The following is a 19,594-nucleotide window of genomic DNA, read 5'->3' on the forward strand; positions in this document are numbered from 1 at the left end:
TAAAAAAAAAAAAAAAAAAAAAAAAGCTTATGGGAAGGATACTGGAGCAGCTCACTCAGTTGGAGAAGGAGCTGAACAAGAAAGCCTCAGTGTATCACTTAGGATTAAGTTCCACTAAACATGATAGAAAACAGTGGCTTAATCAAAACAGAATTTTACTTCTCTCTCACATAACCTGAGCCTGAAGGCAAAATGTCCAGAGTTTGTATAGCAGCCCTGCTATATACCATGAAGTTCCCTGGAACCCAGGCTCATTGGACCATTCTTAACATGAGTCCCTTGTCCTCATAGTCCAAGATGATAGCAGACCACAAGAAAGGATAAAGAATCAGGAAAATCCCAATTATCTCCTTAGGAAGGTTCTCAGAAGCTTCCACAAGACAATTCTACTTATACTTCATTGCCCAAAACTTAGTCACAGGGCCATGCCTAGCTTTAGGAAGGCTGAAAGGTATTTATTCTGGGCATTCATAAGACTAGCTGAAAATTCTATTACTAAAGAAGAGAAAAGAACAGACATTGGATGACAAAGTAACAATCAGTACCCTGCCTGCAGGGGGAAGGAATCAAGGCAGGTCTGGGGTTCCAGCTGACAGCATTGTATGTGCATATTCAATGTTGGCAGCAGCAGAGATTTATGACCATGTTGCACTGTAATCCAGGGGTGTTCTTGGCTGTTTAGCTTTCCTTGATGTGGTGGGCTGAATAATGGCTCCTGAAAATCTACCTCGTATTCCCTGGAAACTGTGAATACATTACCTTACATGGTAGAAGGAACTTTGAAGATGTAATCAAATCAAGGTTCTTGAGATGCGGAGATTATCCAGGACTATCTGAATGGGTGTACTGTAATCACAAGAGTATAGAAAGGAGGCAGGAGATCAGAGAGAAAAAATGTGTCAACAAAACCAGGAGACTGTAGGGAAACAGCCTCTAGAAGCTGAAAAGAGGTAAGGAAACAGATTTTTCCCTGAAGCCTCCAGAAGGAGCAGATCTTGATTTTACACTTCTGACATCCAGAACTATAATAAAATAAATGTGTGTTGTTTTAAACTACTACATTTGTAGTAATTTGTTACAGCAACAGTGGTAAACTAATACACTGGTAACTGATTATTTTCCAAACCTGATTCTAAAACCATCTCATAAAATTTCATGAATCACCTAGTTTACTGCTATCAAATCCCTTTCTTACTGAGGCAGAGCTAGTTTCCAGGCTAGCACAATCATGTGCCATCCCTCCAGGGGTTACCCATAAAATAAAATAAAATTAAATTAAATTAATTTAATTTAATTTAATTAAAACTCAGCACCATCAGCAATATTTGGTCTCTATTTGCCCCTGCTAAGGAGTCATGTTCTCATGATAGTAAAACCAATTTTCCAGATTAGATCACATGCCCATTCCTGTGGTCAGGGGCTGAGGTCCTGTGACTGGCAGCCCCACCAGAATCACATGGTTAGAGAAAGGGCAGTTTGCTCAAAGTAATAAAGCAAGTATTTTTACCAGGGGAGGGAAGAAAATAATGCTGGCCAATCAAAACCAACACATTTTTATTAATTTAATATTTCACAGACACAAAAGACATCTCCATATCCATGAGCCAGATTGTCAACATCAAAAACCAGTAAGGGACTTCCAATTAAATATGGCAGATAAACTAGATGTGTTTGTCTCCTTTTTTTTTTGTTTTGGAAATCCCACCAAAAAAAAAAAAATGGTACAAACCTCAGGGGCAGATAGGAAATGAACATCAGCAGAGGAAAAACAACACATTTTTGAAAGCTAGGAAACAGATGGAAGAATGCTAACAGATATTGCCGAGCAAAAGAAGCTAAACCCTAAATAAGCAAAGAGGTGGATACCAAGAAGCAGGCAGCCAATTTGCCCTGCAGACATTCAGAAAGGTTAAGGACTTAGAAACATGAGTATTTCCTGTGCATAAAAAGAAGCATTTCATGTCTCATTATTAAATATAAGTGGATAGAGAATTTAATAAAATTCTGTCTTGTAACTAAAATATATTTGAACAAATAAATTAGTATACCCAACTTACCTCTGGAGAATATTGTTAGATTATTAAAATATAAGTAGATAACCAATGACTACAAGATATTTGAGGAAAACCTCCAACATCAACAATAAAGCCCAGAGGCAACAAAGATAACACAAAGAACAAAACAAATCTTTATTAAAAATTATAATTGATATAATCAGAGAGATAAAAGGTATTATATTCATTAAACAAGAGGAGGACGGTTGTTTTAAAACAGGAATAATCAGAACATGAAAAATAAAATTAAATGGAAATTAATGGAAATTAAAAATATGGTCTTGAAATATAAACAGTCAAAAGAAGTGTTAGAAGATAAAAGCAAAGAAATCTAGAAAAGTAAATCAAAAGATAAAAAAGATGGACAATAGGAGGGGAAAAATAAGATGCTTAAAGGATCTTTCCAGAATGTCCAACATCAGATTGATAGGATTTTCGGAAAGAGAAAATGGGGGAAAAAACTGATGGGAAAAAATCATTAAATAAATCAAACAAGAAAATATCCCAGAGCTGAAAAACATGAAATTTAGCCATGCAATTTCAGATAAAAAGTCCACTAACTACCCAGCCCAATGAATAAAAAAAGACTTACATCGAATTACAGAATAAAATTTCAGGATGCTAGGAATACATTTAATGGAGCGCCTGAGTGGCTAGTCAGTTAAGCATCTGACTTCAGTTTAGGGCATGATCTTGCAGTTTGTGAGATCGAGGCCCACATCAGGCTCTGCATTGATCTAGCAAAGCCTGCTTGGGGTTCTCTTGCTCCCTTTCTCTCTGCCCCACCCCCACTCTGTCTCACTCTCTCTCTAAATAAATAAATAAATAAACTTTAAAAAAGTTAAAACTTCTAGAGGGTTGGGGGAGGGGGTAATCACAGAAAAAGGATCAGGAATCAGAATAGGCATCAAACTTCTTGACAACAATGGAGCTCAGAAAACAACAAGGGGATTCATCTCCAGTTCTGAGAGGAAGTTATTTTCATCCTAGAATTCTATTCCTATGCTTAAGTAACAATCAACTATGAGGGTAAATATCCAAAGATGCCCATGCACTCTTTCTTAGGAAGCTACTGAAGTATTGGTCCCAGCAAAATGAGGGACCTGACCAAAAAATATATATACATATATGGAAGCTAGGAAACATGGAATGTCACACATAAAACTAGTAAAGATGGTCAGTTCTGGGATGACAATCCAGGCATCAACCAGTCCAGATAAGAGCAAGAGGACAGAAATAATCAATAGATTATCTGAAATGTTAAATGTAGTATTGATAAGCATCTGAAAACCTAATGAAACATTTGGTAAGATTGACAGAAAACTGATAAAATGAAAAACTAGCCAATTCTTAACTCTAAAGAAAAGTTGTACAATGAAGGAACAGTAGTCAAATATACTTACTTGGCTTACCAATGACCAACACTTAACATAATAATGTAAATATTAAATATTGAATTAGCTAGACATTAGATTAGATGATATTAAGAGGATAGGGGAAGGGAAGTATACGTGTGTGGAGTTAATAGACAAAGCCTAAAATTTATAAACCAAGAAATAGCAGTATAGCTATAGGCATAATATAATCAGGAAAACTGCCAAAGAATTCAAAGCCTCAGCTGTGGAGAGGGAGAAAGCACTGCTTTTTTTTTTTTTTTTTTAATATATATAAGCTTTGTAGTATTATTTAATATTTTGTCTAAACTTAATTTTAAAAAATTTATACTGGGGCCACCTGGAAGCCTCAGTTGTTGGAACATGCAACTCTTGATCTCAGGGTTGTGAGTTCAAGCCCCATGTTGGATTTAGATATTATTTTAAAATAAAATCTAAAAACATAAAAAATAAAATAAAATCTTAAAAAAATTTTTATACTGTATCCCTCCAAAGAAAAGAACCAATGAGAATAAATCCATAGATTATTCATGTGTTAGCTTGTATTGTGCATTAATGCCAACACCCTGTCTGTTTCAAATTCTCTTCAGATTTCAACATTTGCTGAATTTAGAAAAAGCTCATTGCTCCATATGCCCTGTCTCCTTCAAAGATCAGTATTTGAATTTCTAAAGAATTACTCACAGTGGGTAAAACGTTCTCTCTTATTTCCTGTATGTGATCAGTGAATATCCCAAAGCATGCCGTATTTTATAATATTTGTTTTCTGAATATTCATTTATTCTCCATATTAACAACTACCCCTCTGTTTGGCATTTGATAACCAAATGAAAAGCCTTTCTTGCTCTGCTCTGCCTTGACTTGGCTCTCCCTCAGTCCCCTCAAAGACTTTGACTCCATTACGTCATTCAGGGCCTTCTCTGCTCTCTCTCTCTCTTTTTTTTTTTTAGTCTCTGTGCTGACAGCAGAGATCTTGATGTGGGGCACCAACTCACAAACCACGAGATCATGACCTGAACCAAAGTTGGACATTTAACCAAGTGAGACACTCAGGAGGTGCTCCCCTAACTCCTAATTTATGTAAGTAATTCCTATGTTTCACCTTCTAAATTGCCAAAGTGTTCCATAAATAACAGTATTGTCTATATTTTTGCAAACAACAAATACATATGCATTACAGTAAAGAAGTTTATAAATTCAGAACCTATTAACAATCTAGAGTAAATATACTTTTAGCATAATAAAATGTACTTTCCTGATAGAACAAAATCTGTCAGTGACTGTGTAACAGTAAACAATGATCTCACAATTGAATTAACCAAACACAGGTTTAATATTCATTTCTTTTTTAAAAAAAACAATATTCATGGGGCACCTGGGTGGCTCAGTTGGTTAAGTATCCAACTTCAGCTCAGGTCATGATCTCGTGGTTCACGAGTTCAAGCCCTGCGTGTGGCTCTGTGCTGACAGCTCAGAGCCTGGAGTCTGCTTCAGATTCTGTGTCTGCCTCTCTCTGCCCCTCCCCTACTCTCTGTCTCTCTCTCCCCAAAGTAAATAAACATTAAAATTTTTTTAATAAAAAAATATTCATTTCTATATATGGGCATTTTCTCCTCAAAGTGTTTCTGACAGGTTCTGCCATACTGAGAATAACTTATATACCAAAGCCTCTGAGAAACTGGAAAGGGACATATTCAATAAAATTCAGTATTTATGTTAAAGACTCCCTTTAGGGTCGCCTGGGTGGCTCAGTCGGTTGGGCGGCCGACTTCGCCTCGGGTCATGATCTTGCGGTCCGTGAGTTGGAGCCCCGCGTCGGGCTCTGTGCTAACCCGCTCAGAGCCTGGAACCTGTTTCGGATTCTGTGTCTCCCTCTCTCTGACCCTCCCCTGTTCATGCTCTGTCTCTCTGTCTCAAAAATAAATAAACGTTAAAAAAAAAATTAAAAAAAAAAAAGACTCCCTTTAGCTAATTAGTGATTTTAGGAAAGCATTAGAGGGGCAAATAAAATGTTCTCCATCCATGATTCTTCATTCATGATTATGACTCCGTCAAAAATGAACTCTGGTACTTGTATGGATTTCTAGCTGGGGAAAAAATGAGATGCATAGCTGGAAAACAAAATGTGAAAACGGTAAGAAAAATTTCATAACTGGGCACCTGGTGACTCAGTTGGCTAAGTGGCTGACCTACCTTGGCTCAGGTCATGATCTCGTGGGTTCATGAGTTCCAGTCCCTCATCGAGCTGTGTGCTGACAGCTTGGAACCTGGAACCTGCTTCGGATCCTGTGTCTCCCTCTCTCTCTGCCCCTCCCCCACTCTGTCTCTCTTTTGTTTCTCAAAAATAAATAAACGTTAAAAAAAAATATTTTTGGGGCGCCTGGGTGGCGCAGTCGGTTAAGCATCCGACTTCAGCCAGGTCACGATCTCGCAGTCCGTGAGTTCGAGCCTCGCGTCGGGCTCTGGGCTGATGGCTCAGAGCCTGGAGCCTGTTTCTGATTCTGTGTCTCCCTCTCTCTCTGCCCCTCCCCCGTTCATGCTCTGTCTCTCTCTGTCCCAAAAAAATAAATAAACGTTGAAAAAAAAATATTTTTAAATCCATCACCAGGAAACCCCAAGGGGCTAGTCAGTGTACTTTATAGTTCAAGTCGAAATTCATATATCCTTCCCAGGCACCCATATACTTGGGGGTGGGGGAACACACTAGAAACCTATTTTGCCTGACTTGGATAATAGCTGTCATTTCCATTTAATTTTAATTCAATTTAAAATTAATTTTAATTTAATTTTAAGGGTGATTTTGGTAAATTACTTGCCATACACCATTCTCTTGTTTTCTTTTTTTTAATGTGTATTTATTTTTGACAGAGAGAGAGAGAAAGAGCAAGCACAAATGAGGGAGAGGCAGAGAGGGAAGGAGACACAGAACCCTAAGCAGGCTCCAGGCTCCAAGCTGTCAGCACAGAACCTAATGTAGGTTCATGAACCATGAGATCATGATCTGAGCCCAAGTCAGACACTTAACCGACTGAGCCATGCAGGCTCCCTTGTTTTCTTAATGCAGGAATCAACAGATGATAGAGCAGAATAGACCAGATAAGCAGAAATGCTTTTTGGGAAAAAGAATACATAACTTGAAATCAGAAACTGTCCCAGAAAATCCAGAACATGTCACTGAAATATGCACCATTATAAACCCAGGGAAGGACACCATTTAGTCAAAGAATACAAGGTTCCATTTAATGCTCATTTAGCCATCTAGAATTCAACTTCATTTTCTAAGCAAAAAAAATTTTTTAAGAGAAATAGAAATGTATGTAGTACAGGTAATTATGCTTCTATTATCCGCAACAAACATGTGCTCTTGCTAATGGATGCAGTCTAACCTAAATTTGTCTACTGATGTCGACAAACCTGTGGAAAGAATGTATGCTTTTTTTTTCAATTGTATCCTTGACCATGGACAAAGAAGTCAGAAGCATTGCCTGTGTTACCAGGCCATGAGTGGTGATGTCCTCTTAGTTGCCTATCAGATCAACAGAAGACTAGTTCCACCAGCAGCTTGCCTGGTTCCACTCTCTAATTAAATACACTATTTCTTTTCAAAGCAGGGCCTCATTCTGTGGTCAGGCTCCTGAAAGAGGGCCAGCTCTTTTCCCTGTTCCCTGAAGAACCTTCTCAGATGAATACCTCTCTTGAAGTCAGTTGCATTAATCCAAAAAGAGTACACATTTTGGAATCAGAGGGATCTGAATTCAGATTATTTGCTTAACTTCTCTGGACCTCTGTTCCTATATATATAAAATGAGAGAAATAAGAATATCTACACTTTACATATGGGGGTACTATATCTGAGGGTACTATATCTACATTAAAAACCTGTGTGTTTATCACAAGACATGTTATAAAATCCTATTTAATTTTAGTTTGTGCCCACTCTTTTTCTACTTGACTTCAGAATTAGACTCATGTCTGGAACACTTAAAAGCTCTTGCTCTCTCCACCAGACTAGACCTCTGGGTGCATATAATTTGTTGAACAACAGATATGCTTAACATATCTTGGGCTATTATGTAATATATGTAGGAAAAGAATGACTAGAAGAATAGGTTTTGGAGTCAGATAGACCTCAGTTCAAATTCAGCCTCCACCAGAACGATAAATGTATGTCCTTGGGGAGGTCAGTTAATCTCCCTGAGCGTCTATTTTTCTTTTATAAAATAGAATAGTACATTTTCAACCTACCTAGCAAATATTTTTGAGGTATTGAAATTGGATAATATATATCAAAATTCTTTATAAACAATAGGATATTCTGCAAAACAATAGAATGTGATTGCTTTATTATCATTGTTATTATAAATAATACTTAATTTTTACTATTTCTGACAGATGATTTAGAAAAAAGAAATTATCTCATTCAAGAAAAGCTAGTTATTGCATAGTCAGCTCTTTCCTATACTGAAGAAAAGATAAAGTTAATAAATATTTAAGTAAAGAATACTAGTCCAAGAGTTAGAATACAGCCTCTAGTCTACATGCAAACACTGACAATTTCTTGGACAAATCTTCCCAATTTATTTAGCTTGGTTTTCTTATCTCAAAATAATTCCTACCTCACTATGAGGACAAATATAGAAAAACGATGGGAGAGATGCCAAATCCTTTAAACAAGCCTCCTATATTCAGATGAGTTTTTTGTTCCTTCCTTCTTTAGGTAAGTGGTTGTGAGCTATTGTCTGACCTTGGTTATACACCTTGTTTTATGAGCAAGACTGCTATCTTATACAATCATCAGAGATTTATAGATGTGGTCCAGTTAACCAAGGAGATCTTTAAGGAATACTGGAGGATCTCAGCTTCACTCTTTAACTAGAGCATGGTTAACAAATACTGGTATGTTAGAAAGACTGTTGAGGGGCGCTTGGCTGGCTCAGTTGGTTAAGCATCCAACTCTTGATTTCGGCTCAGGTCATGATCTCACGGCAGTGAGATGGAACCCTGCGTTGGGCTCTGTACTGGCAGCTCAGAGCCTGCTTGAGATTCTCTCTCTCCCACTCTCTCTCTCTGCCCCTCCCCCTACCACACAGGTGGATGTTCTCTAAATAAACAAATAAACAAACAAACATTGAAACAAAAGAAGACTGGGACACCTAGGTGGCTCAGGCGGTTAAGGGTCCTACTTTGGCTCAGGTCACATTGTCAAGATTAATGGGTTCCAGTTCCATGTCAGACTCTGTGCTGACAGCTCAGAGCCTGAAGCCTGCTTCGATTCTGTGTCTCCCTCCCTCTGACTATTCCCCATTCATGCTCTCTCTCTCTCTCTCTCTCTCTCTCTCTCTCTCTCTCTCTCTCAAGAATAAACATTTAAAAAAGAAGAAGAAGAAGACTATTCAAACCACAACCAGGTAAAAATCTAAAAACTAGGCAGAATAAGAGAAACAGAACATTCAAGAAATCTAAGATTAGTCAGAATCTCACAGAATCTCAGCAGAATCTCATAAGAACTTCAAACTTCCTTTTCAGACCCAGGAAATTTTCTTTAAAAGAAAAAGTTAGATGGGGAACTTGGCTGGTGAGGTTGATAGAGCATGCAACTCTTAATCTCAGGATCATGAGTTTGAGCCCTATGTGGAGACTACTTAAAATTTTTAAAAATATATTAAAAGAAAAAGTTAAAAATGCATTATTGGCAAGAATCAGAAAGAAGCAAAGGAAGAATCTTCCCCCTTTTTTTCTGTATTAAACATGTCTCACTTAGAAACTATGTGGCTATTATGCCATTTTTAAGTGGGAAGCTCAATGAAAGAAGCTGTATTTTACATCTCAGTACAAGTAATACTGTTTCCAGAATAACTCCTCTGACTTCACTATAGGCAGATGTCTGAGAAACGTTTTGAACCTTTACCAGCTCCAGGTTATGACATGTACTCAGCAGCTATCCCTTCATCATACAGGAAACTCCCCTTTCTCAGAACTCTACCTGAGCTACAAGCCAGGACCTAGGGCCTGGGGTCTGAGTTACTGTTAGGGCTTCTCTACCAACTAGATCCTCTACCCAGAGCCTGGGCCAGTATTATCATCAAGTTTCCTGACAGTAAATCGCTTTTTTCTCTTTCTTGAAATGAGATTTAACAAAAGACCAAGAACACCTGTGCCCTCTCCCAATGAAAATAGACTTTAATTAGTCACAGCCAAATCAAGAGCAGAAACCACAGAGTAATTTAAATAGGGGAAGTTTAATATAAAGAATTACTGAGCAATTATAGGAGGGTAACTATAAAGATGGAATGAGAGCTGTGAGGGGAAATGAAGAACTAAGGGAAAGAACCAAAAAGAGAAAAGTGTGGGGGCCCCTGGTGGCTCAGTCGGTTAAGTGTCCAACTCTTGGTTTTGGCTCAGGTCATGATTTTGCTGTTCGTGGGTTCAAGCCCTATGTTGGGCTCTGTGCTGGCAGTGCAGAGCCTACTTGGGATTCTCTCTGTCCATCTCTCTCTCTGTCCCTCCTGTGCTCTCTCTCTCTCTCTCTCTCTCTCTCTCAAAATTAAGTAAATAAACACTTAAAAAACACAAGAAAACAAGAAAAACTTGGAGGAGGTCAAACTTCAAAACTCATTAAAGAAGGTGTGATCACAGCCCACTTGATGGCAGAGAACTTGTCTAGGCCAGGGATGGCCCAGAGAGATGCCAGGAAAGCAGAAACAACCCTCTGGACACAGGTCAGCCAGAGCTGGTGGGCAAGCTGGGCATGCAGAGGGAAACAGGTAGAGAGAGAGGCAGAGTACAGAGGGTCACTGCAGGTGTGAGTCCTGGAATGCATGGTGTCCATGGCAGGACAGTCATGGGACACAGGTGAGGTAAAGCTAATGGGGAATGAGGGAGACATGCAAAGAGTGAAATGAGCTTCCACTGTGGGCAATGCTGGGGTTGGGACCTGCAGAGGCTTCCACCTCTGCATAGGGTTTGAACCAGAGTAGTTCTGAGCCACTGAATAGGACAAGGCTGAACATCCAGTTCATTAGACAGCCATCCTGACGGGGCCCCGGCATACCCATGCAGAGCAGCAACCCCAGCTGAGTTGAAAGCTGTGCTGTCTGCTGCTTCCAGCCACACTGCTGCTGTTTAAGACAAGAGCTGAGGAAGTCACATAGCAAAAGTTACACCCTACAGGCACTTAGCACTGGACCAAGCAGTGAAAAAGGAAGCATCCTCTCAATAAGCCTAAGAAGCCATCAGAACCAAGAAGAAAAACCTTGTTCTCCTTCAGTGTTTCTCTCTCCAGCACCCTCTACCGATAAAACATTGTGACAGCTGCCAAAGGAAAAAATATTTAAAGGGCCCAGACCCATTTTAATGGATTAGTCCATGAAGGGAACCAAGAAGCAATAAATTGATAATCACGTTTTCTTGCTGAAGACCTCCAGTCTTCAGATGCCCAAGTTAATTACTCTATCTGATGTCAGATAATTACTGTATCTGACAGTCAGATGCCCAAGTTAATTACTCTATCTGCTGTCACCTAGAATTTATCTTGTCCCCGTGCGCCACCTGCTTCCATCAGCTTCCCAATAACTCTCATCTCACCCATCCCTATGGGCACTTAACAGGGGATATCTCAGAAATAGCTCTACTGTCTCATAATTGTGAACTAGTGGAGCCCTCTGGAACCAGTGGAAGATACGGTATTGCATAGCTCCTTAAAGGAATCTGATAGCACATTCAAAAGTTGAATTAGAGGGGTGCCTGGGTGGCTCAGTCAGTTAAGCATCTGACTTTGGTTCAGGTCATAATCTTGTGGTTTGTGGGTTTTAGCCCCACATCAGGGTATGTGCTGACAGCTCAGAGACTGGAGCCTGCTTCAGATTCTGTGTGTCCCTCTCTCTCTGCCTCTCCCCCACTCATGCTCTGTCTCTCTTTGTCTCTCAAAAATAATAAACGTTGAAAGAAAGTTGAATTAGAAATTAGACCATTTTAACTATGAATAGCAATTGTAAATAATGTGATTTTCATGGTCTACAAATTGTTTTAAGTTTCTTTGAAACATTTTTGAAGATGAGGAAGAAAACTTTTCATATTAACACAATAAAATCATTCTACTATTTAAAAAAGAAACTAGGCAATTTTTAGAGTTATAGGATTGTTCTACAGGGCACTGGGGTAGTATACACATAATTGCATTTTTCAAAACACATAGAGCTATATATTACAAAGAAGGAACTTTAATGTATGCAATTTTTTAAAAAATCAGCTGGGATATTAGAAGATCCTAGAATGGAATGCAGAATGTGAAAAATGAATCTAACTATATGCATGACATAACCTTTCTGAAAGGGGTGGGGAAGGAGCTGACCTAAAATAACTGGAAAGTGGTATCATGACTGGAAACAATAAAGCTAAAGATAAAACATAAAGGTAAAAAGAATTGTATATAAATACTGTAGTCTAAAAATTGGTTTCTTACAGGGATATAGGTTAATAATTCTAAAAGTACCTCACATCTATACTAGGGCGGGAAAAAACAATTTTAAAAAATTGATAATAGGAGGCAGGTTCTTCACAGTTAAAGGAAAAAGTTACAAATAAACAAGGGGAGAAGCTAGAATAAATACTGTAATACCAACTTAGAGCTGCAGACATCAGTATGAGCTCATGTTTCATTTAACATACAATGGATAGAGGGTAGATAGGTATAGATATGTGTATATACATAGGAATACATGCATACATTCCCTCACTGTGTCCACTGAGAAAGACTAAAAGCAGGGTCTTCCTTTCCCACCAACAGCAATGAGCACACCTGTGTCCAGATCTTGGTTTCTTTCTTTTTTTTTTTAACTTTTTTTTTTTAACGTTTATTTATTTTTGAGACAGAGAGAGACAGAGCATGAACGGGGGAGGGTCAGAGAGAGCGGGAGACACAGAATCTGAAACAGGCTCCACGCTCTGAGCTGTCAGCACAGAGCCTGACGCGGGGCTTGAACTCACGGACCGCGAGATCATGACCTGGGCCGAAGTCGGACGCTTAACCAACTGAGCCACGCAGGCACCCTCAGATCTTGGTTTCTAAAAACCATTCTCCAGTAGAAGGAACCAGAGCTACTTGGAGAGATGCGGATTCTAGGGCTCAGGCAAGGAAAATACAAGATGAGCTTGAAGAAAATTAAGTATAGTGCCAGAAAGTGAGGAAGCGCTCAAATAACAAAAGTGACACATGAGCCATTCTGAAAGAGCTCCTAAAAGCCAAAGCTGGAAAATTTTGAACAAGACTATGATTTGGAGTTGTGAAAATGAATTTTTAAAGAATATATATTATTACAAGAGTGGAAAGTGGCTGTTTCTTGGGGAGTAAGAAGCAGGAGAAAGGCAGAAACTGTTGTTTTTTGTCAAATGCCTTGGAAGATAATTTGATGCTTTAAACCACGTCCATATTGGCTTATATAGCTTTGAAAGGAAAAAAAAACACATAAAAAATAAGAAGAATGTGGGGCTAACAAAGGAGGATTTTGACAAGAGAGGGTTTGTTTAGTTGGTTGGTTTGGTTTCTCTGCTTTATTAAAATGAAAGACAGTGAGTTTATGTGTGGATAGAAAACCAAGAGAGGGAAAGGATAAAACTATGGGGATAAAAAGAAACAATTTAGGAGCACCTGGGAGGCTCAGTGTCCGCCTCTTGGTTTCAGCTCAAGTCATGATCTCCCAGGTTTATGAACATTGGGCTCTGTGCTAACAGCAGGGAGCCTGCTTGGGATTCTCTCTCCCTCTTTCTCCACCCCTCCCTTTCTCGAATGTGAATGTTCTTTCTCTCTCTCAAAATAAATAAATAAAGTTAGGGGGGAAAATTTATAAAGGCAAATATCTGAGGAGGCAAGGCAATCTTGTAATTTGTTGGGAAGATTTACAAAGGACCAAGGACAGCACTAAATTCACTATTTCTAACCTACCTCAGGACAGAGGTCAACCCATCTGTAATCTCCAAAAACCTCTGTCCTGGTCCCCTCTTGTTTCTTGAGCCCTGAGTTGCACCCACCCTTGCCTGGTGTGGGGTGCTCTCTCATAAATTGCAAAGGTGCACTCAACTGTCAATTTCAAGTCTGTCACTTCCTTTTCTAAGTGTCAATTTACAAGTGGCAACGATTTGGCAGATTTAGGCACTGAAGTCCCCTAAACAAACACAATACATGTGAATGTACTTAATGCCACTGAAACTATACACTTAAAAGTGGTTGTGATTGGGGGGCCCTGGCTGGCTCATTTGGTAGATTATGCGACTCTTGATCTCAGGGTTGTGAGTTTGAGCCCCATATTGGCTGTGGAGATTACTTAAATAAATATTTTTTAAAAATGGTTGTGATGATAAATTTTTTGTTATATAGTTCTACTATAATAAAAACATTTTTTTAAGTAGTATACAAAATTAGGGAGAGTCATCTCCAAATCCATAATGCTGCATTTATCAGATTATGTTGAATGATGGAGTAAAGACCAAAGTTAAAATGTTTAGAAAGTGACAGGAGAGCAATTTTACCTTCACATGTAACCATGGAACTAGCCTTGGTTGGGAGAAAGAATTCACTTCCCATATCACATGGGCAATTTTGTCTTCCTAGCAACTGGAGAGTTTTCTTTCAGAATTATGACTCACTCTTTGGAGGAAAGTTCCTTATCACAATATGGTAGTCGAGGTATTTCCACTAACTGGAATACTCATGACATATTTAATACATTAAAACCTTTTTTAAAAAAATCCATTTCACATTTTAAAAATTTGTTCTAAACTTCAGAAATAATTTTAAAAGGGCACATACTGCCAAAGACTACTTTTAATTATAGTAATAAGCAAGGAATTAATAGGGGGTATTCAGTCAAATGGAAGAAAATGCTTCCACTTGGCCTTACTTCCACATTTCATTCCTCACTAAGCCCAAACTATATTCTAATACAATACAATCAATTTACTCATGACAAGGTAATAATTAATTTGTAGTCCTAGCAAAATGGGTCTGGTGATTTTTTTGACTTGCACCTCCTTTGGTTGAGAACATTGCATTAAATAACTGTATGGCAAATAAAATGACTTGGCAGGCCCACACAGCGAAGGAAGTATTTTCAATAGCAAGTTGCCTTTATATGGGCATATTTCTACATTCTAAAATAATGTCTCCATTATCTTGGTTAGAGTTAAACTCTTTAAATCTATAAGAAATATGTGATGAAGGAGTGTGTGTGATGATTCACAGATCTGAAATAACACCTACTCTCCTTTGGTTCTGGCACAAAATGTGTCAGTGAAGCCTGCAATTAAGAAAATTATCTTGGCCTGTCTTGCCACAGGGATGGTGACATCAATACACACACAACCAGAACACAAATGTGTTAGAAAGATTGAGTTTAGAAAACAATTCTACCCCAGCACTGCTTGGTGCCTTGGTGCCTTTGCAATGTCCTCCAGATCTTTGTCATTAATAACACTAATAATATCGACTGAATACTGTAATTTTGCTTTTTTTTTTTTTTTTTTTGTCTTCACAACATATTGTTTCTTTTAGTCTTTCTTTAGTCTTCTGTTCATCTTCTACCTATTTAGGAGATGGTACCATTATGGCTCCTATTTTACAGATTAAGAGGTTGAATAAGTAGCCCAAGATCATAAAGCTAGCTACTGGTGGAGCTTGGATTTGAACCAAATCCTCTAAGAGAGATTTAGAGGTTCTCTCTCTTCACCAGAACTGGTTACATAATTTGAAGAGCCCAGTATAAAATGAAAATGTGGGGTCCCTGTTCAAAAATTGTTAATAATTTCAAAATGGTGACAGCAGGGCATCAAACCAAGTGTGGAGTCCTTGTAAACACAGGTTACATACCCATGAAGCTTGCCCTCCTCTTAACCATATCACTTTCCTCCATCATGTCCTTTGTCTCCATACCTCAGCCTAATTCACTACCTATTTGTTCCAAACCACAAGTCCACTGTAAGGGGTCTTGCAGAGATTCATGAGAGACACATATCCAGTCTGGAGACAAACAACACGTATTTCTCAGTCAATTCTTTTACTTGCTGAGATCTCACATTATGCTCAACAGCAGAAAATATCCCATAATTTTCTAAGTTTTGAAGATCAAGCCTTCTCTTTGGTTGGTCTCTAAAACCTCCCTTTTAGTCTGTTTCTCTCTTTAAAAAAGTCACTTTGCCATTTCCCACTGCAATTTTAAGCATATAACATCATGGTGTCATGCACTGCTTTTTCCCACTGTGATTATTTGCAGCTGCTTCAACCTAATGATGGGAAAAGGCCTCAGATCCTTATAATTGTAGGGTCCTGATTAATGAACACTTTACCTCTCTGGATCTTCTTTTGAAGATCTTTCCAAACCTTTCACTTGGCACCTTCATTCAAATGGAATGTCTGGAGCTTGGTGGATGGCATGTTTTCGTGTAAACCTTCTACTGTCCAGCACACATCCTGAGAACAAAGGAAGTCTGTTTGCAGTGTGTATGGAGGAATTGGGACATGCACTTTACATTTTCAGGAACAGCAGTGGGTTGTGTGTGTTTATCTAGGATGGGTAGAGTTTGGAGGTGGAAGGCTAGAAGACAGAGAAAGCATGATCTCCGCCCCTGGCAAACATATCCACCTAATTTGATGTCTAACCCCAGACTCTCCCATCCTCACATAACTTCACTATGATTTCCTTTTCCACAAGAAATCTTGGCTGTTCCTATCCTTAATTTTTCTCTAATATGGGGTAAGGCAGATGGAAGCAGCCCCCAACTGAGATTCTTCATACTTTAAGATTTAAATGTGGACTCCTGAGATTGATGCCTCCCTACCGCTTATGCCTAAGATTGGATGAGATTGTAGACAATTTGTGAATTTGCCATGGAAAAGATAAGGCACGATCAAACATCTAGAACAGTAGTTGTTAGGGTGCCTCAATGGCTCAGTCAGTTAAGCATCTGACTTCAGCTCAGGTCATGATCTTGTGTTTCTCTCTCTCTCCCTCTCACCCTGCTCCTCCCTCTCCCTTTCTCTCAAAGTAAATAAATAAACTCAAAAAAATAGAACGGTAGTTGTCAATCGTAAAAGACCCCTATCCCTTTTTATAACGAAACACTTCCTTCACTGTCCTGAAATGAAATTCATCTGTGATACAACCTACCATCACACAGAAAAACCTTCTTAAAATTAACATAAATGTTCTATGTGCGACATAAAGAAGAAATAAAATTAGAGTTAGGGTCTATGTTCAAATAACTATAAATAGGTTTTTCACCCACATCATTGCCCTGAAGGACATGTGAAAGACAGGCAGGATAATCTCTTTGTTCTATGGAACTGTCCCACACATCTGTCAATCCTGGCTCCTAGCCACCAAATACCAGTTAGCATGCCTTCACATTCAATCAAAAATGTACCCATGATTCCCAGAACACCTCCTAAATGATGGGACTGTCCCTGTAGAGAACCACTGTTGTGACTAGAAGTGCCTGTATATTGGGTTCCTTTGGATTCTCCCTTGGTTAGGATTTCCAGCTAACAGGGCAAGCTATACTTGCCATTCTCCCAGGCTAAGAGTTCTAGGGCTTGGCAAGCCTGAATTTCGACCAACGTGCATCTTCGACTTGTACACAACTATTTTTAGGCCACTAGTTTTAATATAGTGCACATACACACTCCATAGTCACCAAGGTCTCTGACCATGTTGGGATGAGCACTGGGTGTTGTATGGAAACCAATTTGACAATAAATTTCATATTAAAAAAAAAAAAAGGAAATGTTCAAGCAACAACAACAAAGAGAAATGTTTAAATAATTGGTATAATACATATATCTTTTGAATAATTGTTTATAATAAAGAAATTGATATCAAAAAAAAGAATAACAAGGCTTTGGTCAGGGAGGGGCCATACTACGTATATAAAGTGAAGGAGAAAGAACATTTATTTTGTGCCATATTTAAAATCTAGGGAGAGGACAATGATGAGTTTGTCAATGTGGTAGGTTGCTAAGAAAGGCTGGTTGGCCTTGTACCTTGGTTCTCTCTGACCCTGAGCTCGGATTAAAGGAAGCATTATAAACACTTTTTCCCTGGCCACAGACAGGTACTAATATTTACCTTGTTTCTGCCTGCTGACTACAAAATTGGAGGCAAACAGGGACCCAAAAGAAATAAGAGTCCTCTCACCATCATGCCTCTTGATATACACTCCTAATGAGGATTCCAAACATTTATCAGGCACTTATAAAGATGCTGAGTTCTGGCCAAAAAGAAAAAGGAAAAACAAAATAAAACAAAAAAAAAACAGCGTATGTTTGTGGAAACTTCTGTGAGTCACTCTCTAGCATTTACCAGAGGACAGTGTTTTGCTGCCAGAATAAACTAATATTTGAATAGAAGATGAATTCTAAACAATCTAAGGGAAAACTTAAGTAACAAAATCCCTCTTCACCATGACCTATGACATAATATTTGCCCCTCTTCAATTATTCTCATCCAACATGTTTACTAACAACCCCATGCCTGGTTTCTGGACTGTACAGTTCTTACGTGGGCCATTAAGAATTAAGTGTGTTAGGGGCGCCTGGGTGACTCAGTCGGTTGAGTGTCTGACTCTTGATTTCAGCTCAGGTCATGATCTTTCGCGCCACGAGTTCGAGCCCTGTACCGGGCTGTGCATTGACAGTAGGAGCCTGCTTGGGACTCTCTCTCTCCCTGTCTCTCCCACTTGAATGTGTGCACCCTCTCTCAAAATAAATAAATGAACTTAAAAGAAAAAAAAAAAAGAGGGGCGCTTGCATGGCTCACTCGGTTGAACGTCCAACTTCAGCTCAGGTCATGATCTCACATCCGTGAGTTGGAGCCCCACGTCAGGCTCTGTGCTGACAGCTCAGAGCCGGGAGCCTGCTTTAGATTCTGTGTCTCCCTCTCTCTCTGCCCCTCCCCTGCTCATGCTTTGTCTCTCTCTGTCTCTGAATAAACGTTTAAAAATTTTTTTTAAAAAATCATGTATGATAAATCAGTGGATAGAAGAGAAAAAACATTCCAAATGGGGACAGGCACCTGGGTGGCTCAGTCAGTTAAGCATCTGACTAATTTTGGCTCAGGTCATGATCTCAAGGCTGGTGAGATGGAGCCCCACTTCAGGCTTCTTCTGATTCTCTTTCTCCCTCTCTCTCTGCTCCTCCCCTGCTTGCAAGTGCTCTCTTTCTCTCTCTCTCAAAACAAATAAACTTAAAAAAAATAAAAGCAAGAAAGAAATAATTTCTAAAAATGGGGGAACAATTCATTCATGCATGCATGCATTCTTTTTTTACTCAGGTTAAATTCATTTACATTACATTACATGTGCCCTCAGCTCCCTTGACCCCTGTGACACTTCGAGACATTCACTTGATTAAACAATGACCCTTGGGGCTCCCGCATGGCTCAATCATTTGAGCGTCTGACTCTTGACTTTGGCTCAGGTCATGATCCCAGGGTCATGGGATCAAGCCCTGAGTCAGGCTCTGCACTTAGCGTGGAGCCTGCTTAAGATTCTCTCTCTTCCTCTGCTCCTCGGTCCCTCTCCCCTGCTCACATGCTCTCTCTCTCTTTCTCTCTCTCAAAAACAAAAACAAAAATTAATGACCCTTATTAAAGGTACTGTTTCCCATAGTGCCTTCTGTGCATGTTAAATGTGGCTGTCAAAGAACCAAACTATGGTGAAAGATCCCACTTGAATTATGATCATAAATCTCAAATAGACCCTTAATGCTGCCAGCAATCAAACTGTTTCCCTGGTCCTTTTAGTCTCCCACTCACCCAGGATATATTTTATACCTTCTCTGTTCTGCAAACCTCACATACCCACTCACCGCCCATTTTCATTCCCTGTCGATGGCCTTGCTTTTGATTTCACTAAGAAAATAGAATGAATCAGAAGAGAGCCCCCACAAACACCCACTACCCGCATCAGTGCCACATCCTGGGTTTCTTTCCTATGGAAGTAAGCACTTTGTGCCCCTAGAAAAGGCCACTTTCTCTACTTGTACACTAGATACCACTTACTCTCATCTACTCAAGGAGATCACTCTAGTAATTATCTTCTCAATTCTTTCTTTTTACTGGATCTTTTCCATCAACTTACAGACATTATTTCTCCCACCTT

At 39.1% G+C, this 19,594-nt stretch overlaps 1 long non-coding RNA gene across 1 annotated transcript in view; it reads right to left on the reverse strand.

Annotated features, from left to right (window-relative positions):
* Nucleotides 1–18,546, reverse strand: part of LOC121016290 (uncharacterized) — a 32,299-nt gene extending 13,753 nt beyond the window's left edge. Inside the window, exon 1 of the long non-coding RNA XR_005784207.1 lies at nt 18,508–18,546. This is a non-coding gene — a long non-coding RNA (uncharacterized LOC121016290). The remainder of the gene's footprint in view (nt 1–18,507) is intronic.
* Nucleotides 18,547–19,594: the final 1,048 nt, after the last annotated feature.

The sequence above is a fragment of the Herpailurus yagouaroundi genome, unplaced genomic scaffold (genome assembly GCF_014898765.1).
Source record: "Herpailurus yagouaroundi ecotype Mexico unplaced genomic scaffold, PumYag 210, whole genome shotgun sequence".
Taxonomy (NCBI): domain Eukaryota; kingdom Metazoa; phylum Chordata; class Mammalia; order Carnivora; family Felidae; genus Herpailurus; species Herpailurus yagouaroundi.